The sequence below is a fragment of the Rhinolophus sinicus genome, linkage group LG06, assembly GCF_036562045.2.
Source record: "Rhinolophus sinicus isolate RSC01 linkage group LG06, ASM3656204v1, whole genome shotgun sequence".
Lineage (NCBI taxonomy): Eukaryota > Metazoa > Chordata > Mammalia > Chiroptera > Rhinolophidae > Rhinolophus > Rhinolophus sinicus.
In genome coordinates this window covers 42,748,715-42,755,505 of record NC_133756.1, presented here as the reverse complement: position 1 = coordinate 42,755,505, position 6,791 = coordinate 42,748,715, and positions in this window count along the sequence as shown.

Sequence of the window (6,791 nt, the reverse complement as noted above, 5' to 3'; positions counted from 1 at the left end):
AGATCGGACTGCTAGGGCTCCGCCAGGGCTCCACAGGGCTGAGGGGACAGCATATAACACGGCTGAACCCAACGCTCACGGCAGAGACCTCGGAGAAAAGACTGAGGGAAAAAGGCTGAAAACGGTGGTTTAAGCCCGCACTGCCGAGCAGAGAACGGAGCCTTAGGCACTGAGACTAGCCGCCCCCTCCCTCCCTCTCAGAGCTCGCCCGCCCCCACCTGCCCGGTGCTAGAAGCGAAACAGTAGCAGTGTCAGATCAAAACAACAGAAAATTTGCTATATTTGAGAACTGTGGCCCACAAACACAAATCCACAGCCCAACTAGTTCCGCAAAGGGAAGAGAGCTGTGGAAGCAGGACAGGCTGTGGTGGTGGTCGCTGCCATTGCTCTGGGCCACCTCTCACAGCTCACCCGCCCCTGGCCCCACCTATCTGGGCGGTTCCCTGCAGGAGTAAACAGAACTGCTGAACAAAGAAAGACCTCTTCCTATCAACTTGTTGCAGAAGTCACTCCTGTAGATGTCTAGGAAGAGAAATAGTAAACCAGTAATCGCCATGAGTAACCAAGGCAACAAGATAGCTCAGAAAGAAAGTGAAAAATCTCCAGAAAAGGCACTTAAATATACAGAAATATGTGACTTAAATGACAGAGAATTCAAGGCTGCAATTCTGAATAAACTCAACGAGATACAAGAAAACACAGATAGGCAGTTAAATGAACTCAGAAACTCAATTAAAGAACAGTATGAGCATTTTACGAAAGAGATTGAAATTTTAAAAAGAACCAAATAGAATTTCTGGAGATTAAGAACTCAATAGAAGAAATTAAGAATGAAATAACCAGCTTAGGTAGTAGAGTTGACCAGATGGAGGAAAGAATCAGTGACATCGAAGATAGAAACCTGGAAATGACACAGATAGAAGAAGAAAGAGACTTGAGACTTAAAAGAAATGAAAGAACTCTACAAGAACTTTCTGACTCCATCAGAAAGAGCAATATAAGAATAATGGGCATACCAGAAGGAGAAGAAAGAGAGAAGGAACAGAGAATATATTCAAACAAATCGTCGATGAGAACTTCCCAAATTTGTGGACAGAACTGGACCCTCGAATCCAAGAAGCAAATAGAACACCTAGTTACCTCAATCCCAACAGGCCTTCTCCAAGGCACATTGTACTGAAGCTGTCTAAAATCAACGACAAAGAAAGAATCCTCAAGGCAGCCAGGGAAAAGAAGACGGTAACTTACAAAGGAAAGCCCATTAGATTATCATCAGATTTTTCAGCAGAAACTCTACAAGCCAGGAGGGAGTGGAACCAAATATTCAAACTATTGAAACAGAGAAATTATGAGCCAAGAATAATATATACAGCAAAGATATCCTTTCGATATGAAGGGGAATAATGACCTTTCCAGACATACAGAAGCTGAGGGAATTTTCTAATACACGACCTGCACTACAAGAAATACTAAAGGAGGCTATTCGACCATCATCAACAGGGACAATTTGTGGCAACCAAACATAAAAAAGGGGAGAATAAAGGCCTGAACTGGAATATGGTAACGGAGAAAGAAAGCGTGCTTAAGAAAATGGAATACTCTAAACATCAAAATTTCTTTTATATAAACTTAAGGGTAACCACTCAAATAAAAAACCGAGACTGAAATATATACTGTAACAAAAGAAGAAACAGAGGGAAACATCATAGAATACCACCACACAGAAATAATAAACAACAACAAAAAGTCAAAGAAACAATGGAGACACAGCCTTACCAGAAAACTAAAGATAGAATGACAGGAAATTCTCACATATCAATAATCACCCTAAATGTAAATGGACTGAACTCACCAATAAAAAGGCACAGAGTAGCAGATTGGATCAAAAAACTAAACCCAACCATATGCTGTCTCCAAGAGACACATCTCAGCTACAAGGACAAGCATAGACTCAAAGTGAAAGGGTGGAAATTGACACTCCAAGCAAATGGTGCCCAGAGAAAATCAGGTGTAGCCATAATGATATCAGATGAAACAGACTTCAAGGTGAAAAAGATAACAAGAGACAAAGATGGACATTTCATAATGGTGAAGGGACTGTAAAACAAGAAGACATAACAGTCATCAATATTTATGCCCCCAGTCAGGGAGCACCGAAATACACCAAGCAACTACTAACAGAACTAAAGGGAGAAATTGACCAAAACACAATTATACTAGGGGACTTAAATACATCATTGACAGCTATGGATAGATCATCCAAACAGAAAATAAATAACGACATAGTAGCCCTAAATGACACATTAGATGAAATGGACATAATTGACATTTATAGAGCACTTCATCCTAAAACATCAGACTACACATTCTTTTCTAGTGTACATGGAACATTCTCAAGGATAGACCATATATTGGGACATAAAATCAGTCTCAACAAATTTAAAAGATTGAAATCATACCATGCATATTCTCTGATCACAAGGCTTTGAAATTGGATATCAACTGTAAAAAGAAAGCGGAAAAACACAAATACATGGAGACTAAACAACATACTTTTAAAGAAGGACTGGGTCAAAGAAGAAATTAGAGGAGAGATCAAAAGATACATAGAAACAAATGACAATGAAAATACATCCTACCAAAATTTTTGGGATGCAGCGAAAGCAGTTTTAAGAGGAAATTTATCTCATTACAGGCCTATCTCAAGAAACAGGAAAATTCCCAAATAAATAACCTCATGTTACACCTTAAAGAACTAGAAAAAGAAGAACAGGTAAAACCCAAGGTCAGCAGAAGAAAGGAAATAACAAAAATTAGAGCAGAAATAAATGAAATAGAGAACAGAAAGACAATAGAAAAAATTAATGTGACAAAGAGCTGGTTCTTTGAGAAGATTAACAAAATTGACAAACCCTTGGCTAGACTTACTAAGATAAAAAGAGAGAAGACACTGATTAACAAAATCAGAAACGTAAAAGGGGAAGTTATCACGGACACCACAGAAATACAAAGGATCATCCAAGAATACTATGAAGGACTATATGCCACCAAATTCAACAACCTAGAAGAAATGGATAAGTTCTTAGAAACATATAGCCTTCCAAGGCTGAACCATGAAGAACTGGAAAATCTAAACAGACCGATCACCAGTAACGAAATTGAATCAGTCATCCAAAACCTTCCCAAAAGCAAAAGTCCGGGACCAGATGGCTTCACTAGTGAATTCTACCAAACCTTCAAAGAGGATCTAATACCAATTCTGCACAAACTCTTCCAAAAAATTGAAGAAGAAACAGTACTCCCCAACACATTTTATGAGGCCAACATTACCCTGATACCAAAACCTGGTAAAGACAGCACAAAAAAAGAAAACTACAGACCAATATCTCTGATGAATACCGATGCAAAAATCCTAAATAAAATTCTAGCAAATCGAATACAACAATGCATTAAAAAGATTATTCATCACGACCAAGTGGGGTTCATCCCCGGGGCACAAGGATGGTTCAACATACGCAAATCCATCAATGTGATACATCATATAAACAAAATAAAGGACAAAAATCATATGATTATATCAATTGATGCAGAAAAAGCATTTGACAAGATACAACATCCATTTATGATTAAAACACTTAATAAAATAGGTATAGAAGGAAAATACCTTAACATAATAAAAGCCATATATGACAAGCCCTCTGCTAATCTCATAATTAATGGAGAAAGACTGAAGCCCTTTGCTCTACGTTCAGGAACACGACAGGGATGTCCCCTATCACCTCTGCTTTTCAACATCGTGTTGGAAGTCCTTGCCAGAGCAATCAGGCAAGAGAAAGAAATCAAAGGCATCCAAATTGGGAATGAAGAAGTTAAATTATCACTCTTTGCAGATGACATGATGCTATATATAGAAAACCCTAAAGACTCCACCAAAAAGCTATTAGAAACAATCAACGAATACAGTAAAGTTGCTGGCTACAAAATCAACGCACAAAAGTCCATTGCCTTCCTATATACCAACAATGAAATCTCAGAAAAGAAATACAAAAACAATTCCTTTTACAATTGCATCAAAAAGAATAAAATACCTAGGAATAAACTTAACCAAGGATGTGAAAGACCTATATGCTGAAAACTATAAGACTTTTCTGAAAGAAATTGAAGAAGACACAAAGAAATGGAAAGACATTCCGTGCTCATGGATTGGAAGAATCAACATAGTTAAAATGGCCATATTACCCAAAGCAATATACAGATTCAATGCAATCCCCATCAAAATCCCAATGGCATATTTTAAAGAAATAGAACAAAAATCATCAGATTTGTTTGGAACCACAAAAGACCCCGAATAGCCAAAGCAATCTTAAGAAAAAAGAACTATAATGGAGGTATCACACTTCCTGACTTTGGCCTGTACTACAGGGCCACAATAATCAAAACAGCATGGTATTGGCAGAAAAACAGACATATAGACCAATGGAATAGAATTGAGAACCCAGAAATAAAACCACATAAATATGGACAGATAATTTTTAACAAAGAAGCTAAAACATACAATGGAGCAAAGACAGCCTCTTCAATAAATGGAGCTGGGAGAATTGGATAGCCACGTGCAAAAGAATGAAACTGGACTGCTATTTGTCACCATGTACCAAAATTAATTCAAAATGGATCAAAGACTTAAGCATAAGACCTGACACAATAAACTGCATAGAAGAAAACATAGGTACTAAACTTATGGACCTTGGGTTCAAAGAGCATTTTATGAATTTGACTCAAAGGCAATGGAAGTAAAAGCTAAAATAAACAAATGGGACTATATGAAACTTAAAAGCTTCTGCACAGCAAAAGAAACCATTGACAAAATAAAGAGGCCACCAACTGAATGGGAGAAGATTTTTGCAAACAGTGCCTCCGATAAGGGGCTAGTATCCAGAATATACAAGGAACTCATGCAACTGAACAACAAAAAAACAAACAACCCAATTGAAAAATGGGCAGAGGACTTGAAGAGACATTTCTCCAAAGAGGACATACAAATGGCAAATAGACATATGAAAAAATGCTCAACATCACTAATCATCAGAGAAATGCAAATCAAAACCACAATGAGATATCACCTCACCCCAGTCAGAATGGCCATCATCAACAAGACAAATAGTAACAAATGTTGGAGAGGCTGTGGAGAAAAAGGAACCCTCATACACTGTTGGTGGGAATGCAGACTGGTGCAGCCGTTATGGAAGGCGGTGTGGAGGTTCCTCAAAAAATTACGAATAGAATTGCCATATGACCCAGCAATCCCTCTCCTGGGTATCTACCCAAAAAATCTGAAAACATTTAGAGATAAAGACACGTGTGCTCCAATGTTCATTGCAGCTTTGTTTACAGTGGCCAAGACATGGAAACAACCAAAATGTCCTTCGATAGATGAATGGATGAAGAAGTTGTGGTATATATACACAATGGAATACTATTCGGCAGTAAGAAAAGATGATATAGGAACATTTGTGACAACATGGATGGATCTTGAGAGTGTAATGCTGAGCGAAATAAGTCAGACAGAAAAAGCAGAGAACCATGTGATTTCACTGATATGTGGTATATAAACCAAAACAACAAAAGAACAAGACAAACAAATGAGAAACAGAAACTCATAGACACAGACAATGGTCTGGTGGTTGCCAGAGGGTAAGGGGGGTGGGGCGTGGGGGTGGGCGGTGGGAGATGTGGGTAAGGGGGATCGAATATATGGTGATGGAAGGAGAACTGACTCTGGGTGATGAACACACAACGGGATTTATAGATGATGTAATACAGAATTGTACACCTGAAATCTATGTAATTTTACTAACAACTGTCACCTCAATAAATTTAATAAAAAAAAAAAAAAAAAAAGAAAAAAAAAAAAAAAAGAAAATATTTTGAAATAGTTGTTATTCATATGTTCAAAAGGTGAAAAGAATAAAAAAGAAAGAATAGACATCCTAGAAATTTTAAAAAGGCAACCAGTTGAAGTTAAAATGAGTTTAACAGCACAGGAGACACAGCTAAGGAGAAAATTTGTGGATGGAAGACTAATCAGAAGAAAGTGTCCAGATTGATGCAAAGAGAGACATAAGGGAATAGTGTAAAGGTATAACATACATGTAATTGGAGCTCCAAGAAGAGACAAGGAGAAAGAACTGAGCAGAACCAATATTTAAAGAGACAATGGCTGATAATTTTCCAAAATTAATGAACGACATCAAGCCATACTTTCAAGAATCGCTACATATGAGATGAGCATGATCTCAAGGATGAGAGTGATCAACTATGTCAAATGGCCCTAATAAGTCAAGAAAGATGAGAATTAAGAAATGACTATTGGATTTAGCAACAGGGGTCACTGGTAACCTTGACAAGAGCAGTTTGGGTGAACTGATGAAAGTAAAAGCATGATTGAAGTGGGTTCAAAAAAGAAAAAGACAACAGGCATCAGATACTACAAGCACAGACAACTATCTGAAGCAGTCTTTCTCTAAAGGAGAATGGGAGATTGAGACAATGGCCAAAACAGAAGTGGGATCAAGAGAAGTGCCTTTTTGTTTGTTTTGTTTTTTTAAGGAGGATGGAAAGAAAAGAAAAGAAAAAAAAACAGCCCATCTCTGTGCTACTGGAAATCATCCGGGAAAGAGAGAAAGGAAAATTTCTTAAGTGACACCTTAAGTAGGTGGAAAGAGATACAAACACATGTGCAAGGGGAGACATTAGCTTTAGATAGGAGCATGGACATTTTATACACAGTAATA